This window comes from Oncorhynchus gorbuscha, linkage group LG19 (assembly GCF_021184085.1).
Source record: "Oncorhynchus gorbuscha isolate QuinsamMale2020 ecotype Even-year linkage group LG19, OgorEven_v1.0, whole genome shotgun sequence".
Lineage (NCBI taxonomy): Eukaryota > Metazoa > Chordata > Actinopteri > Salmoniformes > Salmonidae > Oncorhynchus > Oncorhynchus gorbuscha.
The window spans coordinates 18,459,597-18,468,833 of NC_060191.1; positions in this window are offsets into that span (position 1 = coordinate 18,459,597).

The following is a 9,237-nucleotide window of genomic DNA, read 5'->3' on the forward strand; positions in this document are numbered from 1 at the left end:
GACGATAAGGTTCATCCTTGCGCTTATTTTTCTCATCGCCTGTCGCCATCTGAGCGCAACTATGATGTGGGTAACCGTGAACTGCTCGCCATCCGCTTAGCCCTAGGCGAATGGCGACAGTGGTTGGAGGGGGCGACCGTTCCTTTTGTCGTTTGGACAGACCATAAGAACCTTGAGTACATCCGTTCTGCCAAACGACTTAATGCCCGTCAAGCTCGTTGGGCGTTGTTTTTCGCTCGTTTCGAGTTTGTGATTTCTTACCGTCCGGGTAGCAAGAACACCAAGCATGATGCCTTATCCCGTCTGTTTAGTTCTTCTGTGGCTTCTACTGATCCCGAGGGGATTCTTCCTTATGGGCGTGTTGTCGGGTTGACAGTCTGGGGAATTGAAAGACAGGTTAAGCAAGCACTCACGCACACTGCGTCGCCGCGCGCTTGTCCTAGTAACCTCCTTTTCGTTCCTGTTTCCACTCGTCTGGCTGTTCTTCAGTGGGCTCACTCTGCCAAGTTAGCTGGTCATTCGAGGCACTCTTGCGTCTATTCGCCAGCGCTTTTGGTGGCCGACTCAGGAGCGTGACACGCGCCGTTTCGTGGCTGCTTGTTCGGACTGCGCGCAGACTAAGTCGGGTAACTCTCCTCCTGCCGGTCGTCTCAGACCGCTCCCCATTCCTTCTCGACCATGGTCTCACATCGCCCTAGACTTCATTACCGGTCTGCCTTTGTCTGCGGGGAAGACTGTGATTCTTACGGTTGTCGATAGGTTCTCTAAGGCGGCACATTTCATTCCCCTCGCTAAACTTCCTTCCGCTAAGGAGACGGCACAAATCATTATCGAGAATGTGTTCAGAATTCATGGCCTCCCGTTAGACACCGTTTCAGACAGAGGCCCGCAATTCACGTCACAGTTTTGGAGGGAGTTCTGTCGTTTGATTGGTGCGTCCGTCAGTCTCTCTTCCGGGTTTCATCCCCAGTCTAACGGTCAAGCAGAGAGGGCCAATCAGACGATTGGTCGCATACTACGCAGCCTTTCTTTCAGAAACCCTGCGTCTTGGGCAGAACAGCTCTCCTGGGCAGAATACGCTCACAACTCGCTTCCTTCGTCTGCTACCGGGTTATCTCCGTTTCAGAGTAGTCTGGGTTACCAGCCTCCTCTATTCTCTTCCCAGCTTGCCGAGTCCAGCGTTCCCTCCGCTCAAGCGTTTGTCCAACGTTGTGAGCGCACCTGGAGGAGGGTGAGGTCTGCACTTTGCCGTTACAGGGCACAGACTGTGAGAGCCGCCAATAAACACAGGATTAAGAGTCCAAGGTATTGTTGCGGCCAGAGAGTGTGGCTTTCCACTCGCAACCTTCCTCTTACGACAGCTTCTCGTAAGTTGACTCCGCGGTTCATTGGTCCGTTCCGTGTCTCCCAGGTCGTCAATCCTGTCGCTGTGCGACTGCTTCTTCCGCGACATCTTCGTCGCGTCCATCCTGTCTTCCATGTCTCCTGTGTCAAGCCCTTTCTTCGCACCCCCGTTCGTCTTCCCCCCCCCCCTCCCGTCCTTGTCGAGAGCGCACCTATTTACAAGGTACATAAGATCATGGACATGCGTTCTCGGGGACGGGGTCACCAATACTTAGTGGATTGGGAGGGTTACGGTCCTGAGGAGAGGAGTTGGGTTCCGTCTCGGGACGTGCTGGACCGTTCACTCATTGATGATTTCCTCCGTTGCCGCCAGGATTCCTCCTCGAGTGCGCCAGGAGGCGCTCGGTGAGTGGGGGGGTACTGTCATGTTTTGTCATTGATTGTCATGTCTTGTCCCTGTGCTTCCCCTTCTGTTCGTTTCCCTCTGCTGGTCTTGTTGGGTTCTTTCCCTCTTTCTATCCCTCTCTCTCCCCCCCCTCTCTCACTCTCCCGCTCTCTCTTCTCTCTATCGTTCCGTTCCTGCTCCCAGCTGTTCCTATTCCCTAATCAATCATTTAGTCTTCCCACACCTGTTCCCGATCCTTTTCCCTGATTAGAGTCCCTATTTCTCTCCTTGTTTTCCGTTCCTGCCCTGTCGGATCCTTGTCTATATTCACCGTGCTGTGTCTATGTTTTGCCCTGTCGTGTCGTGTTTCCCTCAGATGCTGCGTGGTGAGCAGGTGTCTGAGTCTGCTAGGTTCAAGTGCCTTCCCGAGGCAACCAGCAGTTCTTGATCATGTCTCCAGTCTGTTCTCGTCTTTACGAGTAGTATTATGCCTTTTGTTTTGTTAAGTATCTTACTGGATTAAAAACTCTGTTTTCGCCAAGTCGCTTTTGGGTCCTCATTCACCTGCATGACACGTTATGTCATTCAGCCCTCGATAATCCACGCAGGGGCGCAGAGTACCGTCTTTCTTCTTAACAAAAAAAAACCCCGCCCCGGCAGGAGAGGAAGAAGGCACTACGGTGCCGGCGTCAAGAGAAACAGACAAATAATCCTCGAGAGCCTTACGTTCGGGAGCCGACAGAGAGTATAGTCTACCCCGAGGGGGAGTGGTCCCCGGAATGTGATCAATACTACAATCATACGACCGGTGAGGAGGAAGGGAGTTGGCTCTGGACCGACTGAAGACCGTGCGCAGATCATGATATTCCTCCGGGCACTCCTGTCAAATCACCAGGTTCCTCCTGAGAAGAGGGGACAGAAGAAACAGGAGGGATAGCAGACATTAAACACTTCACATGACAAGAAACGTTCCAGGATAGGATAGAATTACTAGACCAATTAATAGAAGGATTATGACATACTAGCCAGGGATGACCCAAAACAACAGGTGTAAAAGGTGAACGAAAAATCAAAAAGGAAATAGTCTCACTGTGGTTACCAGATACTGTGAGGGTTAAAGGTAGTGTCTCATATCTGATACTGGGGAGATGACTACCATCTAAGGCGAACATGGGCGTTGGCTTCCCTAACTGTCTGAGAGGAATGTCATGTTTCCGAGCCCATGCTTCGTCCATAAAACAACCCTCAGCCCCAGAGTCTATCAAGGCACTGCATGTAGCAGCCGAACCGGTCCAGCGTAGATGGACCGACATAGTAGTACAGGATCTTGATGGAGAGACCTGAGTAGTAGCGCTCACCAGTAGCCCTCCGCTTACTGATGAGCTCTGGCCTTTAACTGGACATGAATTGACAAAATGTCCATCAAATCCGCAATAGAGGCACAGGCGGTTGGTGATCCTCCGTTCCCTCTCCTTAGTCGAGATGCGAATACCTCCCAGCTGCATGGGCTCAGTCTCTGAGCCGGAGGAAGGAGATGGTTGCGATGCGGAGAGGGGAAACACCGTTAACGCGAGCTCTCTTCCACGAGCTCGGTGACGAAGATCTACCCGTCGTTCTATGCGGATGGCGAGTGCAATCAAAGAGTCCACACTGGAAGGAACCTCCCGGGAGAGAATCTCATCTTTAACCTCTGCGTGGAGTCCCTCCAGAAAACGAGCGAGCAGCGCCGGCTCGTTCCAGTCACTAGAGGCAGCAAGAGTGCGAAACTCTATAGAGTAATCCGTTATGGATCGATCACCTTGACATAGGGAAGCCAGGGCCCTAGAAGCCTCCCTACCAAAAACTGAACGATCAAAAACCCGTATCATCTCCTCTTTAAAGTTCAGGTAATTGTTAGAACAATCAGCCCTTGCCTCCCAGATAGCTGTGCCCCACTCTCGAGCCCGGCCAGTAAGGAGTGATATGACGTAAGCAACCCGAGCTCTCTCTCTTGAGTATGTGTTGGGTTGGAGAGAGAACACAATATCACACTGGGTGAGAAAGGAGCGGCACTCAGTGGGCTGCCCGGAGTAACAAGGTGGGTTATTAACCCTAGGTTCCGGAGACTCGGCAGACCAGGAAGTAGCTGGTGGCACGAGACGAAGACTCTGGAACTGTCCAGAGAGGTCGGAAACCTGAGCGGCCAGGGTCTCAACGGCATGACGAGCAGCAGACAATTCCTGCTCGTGTCTGCCGAGCATAGCTCCCTGGATCTCGACGGCAGTGTTACGAGAATCCGTAGTCGCTGGGTCCATTCTTGGTCGGATCCTTCTGTTATGCAGGTGAATGAGGACCCAAAAGCGACTTGGCGAAAACAGAGTCTTTATTCCAGTAAAGGATAAAAGCAATACTCCTGGACAATTAAAGCAGAAAACAAAACATGAAAAAACTTAAATCCACTCGTAGTGACGAGGACAGACTGGAGACTCGACCATTGACTGCAGGTTGCTTCGGGAAGGCACCGACCGTAGCAGACTAAGACACCTGCTCACACGCAGCATCTGAAGGAGACAAAACACGACAGGGCGAGACAAATGTTATCAAAATATACATTACTAGCGGTAAATCATTGCAAATTAATATTTTGATTTAATGCAATTCCCCCCCTCCCACAAAGCAAATAGCCTATGTATAATGCCTTCGGAAAGTATTCAGACCCCTTGACTTTTTCCACATTCTGTTACGTTACTTACTGCCTTGTTAAAAAAATAATTCCCCTCGTCAATCTACACACAATACCCCATAATGAAGAAGCAAAAACAGGTTTATAAGTTTTTGCTAATTTATATGTATATATCTATAAAAAAATGGAAATATAACATTTACATAAGTATTCAAACCCTTTACTCTGTACTTTGTTGAAGCACCTTTGGCAGCGATTACAGCATCGAGTCTTCAAGCACAAGGACAGGTGAAACAGATCAGGGCCTGACACTCCCAGTCCCTGTGCTGAAAGCATACTCACAGCATGATGCTGCCACCACCATGCTTCACCGTAGGGATGGTGCCAGGTTTCCACAAGACTTGACGCTTGGCATTCAGGCCAAAGAGTTCAATCTTGGTTTCATCGGACCAGAGAATCTTGTTTCTCAAGGTCTGCGAGTCTTTATGTGCCTTTTGGCAAACTCCAAGCAGGCTGTCATGTGCCTTTTACTGAGGAGTGGCTTCTGTCTGGCCACTCTACCACAAAGGCCTGATTGGTGGAGTGCTGCAGAGACGGTTGTCCTTCTGGAAGGTTCTCCCATCTCCACAGGGGAACTCTGTCAGAGTGACCATCGGGTTCTTGGTGACCACCCTGACCAAGAGCCTTCTCCCCCAATTGCTCAGTTTGGCCGGGCGGCCAGCTCTAGGAAGAGTCTTGCCGGTTCCAAACTTCTTCCTATTAAGAATGATGGAGGCCACTGTGTTCTTGGGGACCTTCAATGCTGCAAACATTTTTTGGTACCCTTCCCCAGATATGTGCCTCGACACAGTCCTGTCTCAGAGCTCTACGGAAAATTCCTTTAACCTCATCGCTTGTTTTTTTCTCTGACATGCACTGTCAAATGTGGGACCTTAAATAGACAGCTGTGTGCCTTTCCAAATCATGTACAATCAATTGAATTTACAACAGGACTCCTAACAAGTTGTAGAAACATCTTAAGGATGATCATTGGAAACAGGATGCACCTGAGCTTAATTTCGAGTCTCATAGCAAAGGGTCTGAATACTTATGTAAATAAGATATTTCTGTTTTTTATTTGTAATAAATTTGCTAAAAAAATTTTTAAAAACTGTTTTCGCTTTGTCATTATGGGGTATTGTGTGAAGATTGTTGAAAAAATATATATATTTAAATTATTTTTGAGTAAGGCTTGTAACATAGCAAAATATGGAAAAACTCAAGGGGTATGAATATTTTCTGAAGGCACTGTATGAGGCTATCAACTCCGGTGCGTTTAAAAAACCTGTTGGGGGCTACTGTGTTTGTTTATAGGCACTTGCTCTCTGGACCGATACAAAAGTCAGCTCGGCTACTTGTGTTGCTGGCACGTTTCGTTAGGCCTAAACCCATGTTATCCATTAAAACAGTAGCCTACAATAGAAAATTAATTTTGTGATGCATAATTTTGTACCTTGCTTTGTTTGACCTCATTATTTCAAAGGATTTTAGGCTTGGTTTAAGAATTGGGGAAAACAGGAAAACTGGTCATGAGACTATGCTGTTGAAGATTTTACGCACTGGCCTTCCATAGACTGACTATAAGCGCAGCAGATCACTTGCAGTTGATAGGAAGTACTGTACCTTGGATATCGCAGATTGCTGGCTGCATGTTGCGTTAATATTGTGATGCATGATTGCCATGGGAATTTGGAATGTCCAGTCCGTAGCCATGAGACTCTCTGTTTGGACACGGCCAAGGTGGCAGCCTGGCGCACTGTACGCACCTTATGACTCACCTCCTCATCACTGTCATCTTCTCTTGGGCGTACTCTTAGTGGCCTCTTATTGTTATACCCACTGAGTAGCTGGACCCTCGCGGTTATAGGCCCAGGCTTTGCCTTGGCAGCAAAATTACGTCATAATGGCATCGACATGATGCAATAGTAACCGTGCCATTCCAAACCAGTGTTGTGTTTGATACCACCTAAAGCGAGACCAATTCAAAACCAAGACCGGAGCAACTTGAGTCCGAGTCACGACCAAGACTAGAGGTGGGGTTAGATCAAGTCAAGACCGAGACCAGGAGGGAGGTTAAGGGTCCGACACCAAGTCAAGACCTGAAAAATGCGAGACCAGTTCAAGACCATTAATTGTGCCAAATCTCCACCATAATAAGAGTTCAGATTGTCCAGTATTGCTGTGTTGTTATGTCAGATATGTATTCTTTAGACATTCAGAATGGTGATAATTTTTAAAAAAAATCATGCTGACAGCAAATAGAGAGCCACTCTGCAAATGATCACGAATTTCCCCCAGTTTCCCCTTACTAATAATAGTAATAGTACTCTTCCCTACCAGCGAATCAATTCTGACGAGCGCGCCAATATTTGAGGATCATTTTCTGAGAAAGTGAAGGACAGTAATGTAATGGGTAAAGTAGGAAGCCCTGGTTTCAATAGGCAATAAGATATTAATGTGTCATGAAAAGAGTGTGGATATTTGGCCTGGCGAAACGGAGCTGATAATTATGAGTTTTTCACTCCGCTGGTCCAATTCAAGAAATTATGAGTCCTCACTGTCCAGAGACAGAATCAAGACCAATTAAAAAATTATCTAACACCGAGTCAAGACCGAGACACTCAATACAGATGTAGGATCTTAATTTGATCACTCCTTTGATGCTGAGCATTTACCTGCACAGCAGGAAATGAAAACTTGTGTATTCAAGGTTTAAAAAGTTTTCTAAATGTTGTCATTTCCAGACTTGATTTGCCCTAACGAAGAATTTATCATCCCTTACACAAAATATCAATGAATTATAATCCACATAATAATTCACATTTCCTGTTGCTGCAGGATTATTTTACTGCTGAAGCAAACTGGCCTCGAGAACGGACTCAAGTAGTTCCAAACACAAAAAACAGGATAATAAACAAAAATACAAAACACAGCAGAATATAAAGTGGACAATATCATGTGGGACAACGACGCACATCTCTTGAGCTTAAAATGAAGAGAATTTGCCCACAATTGTATGAGGAGACCCCCCTGCAGCTTAGAATCATTAAGCATATTACAGTATAGATAACTGCATATTATCAGAGCTCTATTAGTATCAAAATAAGTTTTGATGCTATAATGAGAGATTTTGAAAACACAAAATAACTTATTATTTAACAACTGTCTTCTGTTTATATTTTAGGACTCGGGGCATTCCTGATTCTTTCGGTCTCTATGATCATTCAATTTGTACTGTAGATGTGGTCTGAGGGGCCTCTCCCATTGTTGGTCCTAGATTGTTGGTCCCCAAAGAACCCAGATTGCATCCTTTATCCTGCCATTGAAGAACTGTTGTGCATTTGTAGTGGTTGGGACACACTACACAAACTAACATCAAAGTTGAGCCAATAGTATTATAGACATCTATCTACTCAGGACCTTGATTGCTTTTTAAAGGAAGAATATGGCTTCCGCCACCAATCTCCAGACTCTAATTGCATGTTTTAGTCTCATTGCTGTCTTCTATGCACTTTTTTACCTTCTGTCTCAATACTCTGCTAACTAAGTTTACATGTAGGATGGGTGAGGTTTACATCATGTAGTTTCACCTGAGAGAGGAAGAAAGAAAGCCATAGTGTTTTTTGACTGAACACAAAATGAAACAGGAAATGTGTTGCTGCTGACCACTGCCTCAACATGTTGTGCCATGTAGACAGTGTTATTTATTACATATATTTATGAAGCTATTTATTACTTATTCATTCTAAAAAGCACAAATTACCAAAGTATGAATGTACAATTAGCTAGAAAAACAAGATGTGAAATGGTCCATTACAAGCAAATCATCTCTCCTATGGACAATGTTTTGGCACAAAATGGCAGTACTTCAATATGCCTTGGGACCAATGTCAAATTGTATGTGTTTTTATGTCCCATCAAATTAAGGAATTTATTTTGCAAGATTTTAAGAATATACATTTTAATAGTGTCCATTTAAAAAATAATATCCACTTTGCATTGGACCATTTTGTATTGGTACAAATATAGCTACACCTACTGACCCCTAGATCAGACAATAAGCTTAGAGACAAGTGACTCAATGAAGTGGGCAGCATTAAACAAATGACTCAATAGTTAATTTTCTTGTCCATTGATGTCATGTATGTGTACTTTCGTAGCATAGATGTAATGTTTTGCATGCTTTTGATGAGACTATCACCCATGTTCATGTTCTGCTCATTTTCTAATCTGTCCTGTGATGTGGTGGTGATGCATTAAAAAAAATGTTTCCAAACATTGTGATGCTTTTCTATCAGGGCTCTGATTGCCAACATATGTACACAAAAGTTCAAATGTTAAGAACACCTGTAATATAATTGAGTTTACAGGGCTACGTTTCCGCCTTGTAACGTGTTGGGATGATTTTCAAATGAAGATTGACAATGACAAAAAAATCAGTTAAGAGGAGTTGAACATCCTGTTCACGTGAATGTACATTAAAATCTATTTAATAAATCAAAACCTCCATCCAATGAATATAGCTAATTAATTTAATCAACAGTCATTTTGTGCTACAAATCATTGGCAGATTATATAACTATATAAATTCCATATACAGTACACACTGTAAAACAAAGGTCCATGTATTATTTTTAATATGAAATAATATCAAATAGTACGTTTTTATTTTATATTGATCAATGTTATCTTGTCTGTGAACATCTGTAAATGTGTCACGACTTCCGCCAAAGTTGGCTCCCCTGCCTGTTCAGGCGGTGCTCGGCGGTCGTCGTCACCGGCCTACTAGCCGCCACCGATCTCTTTT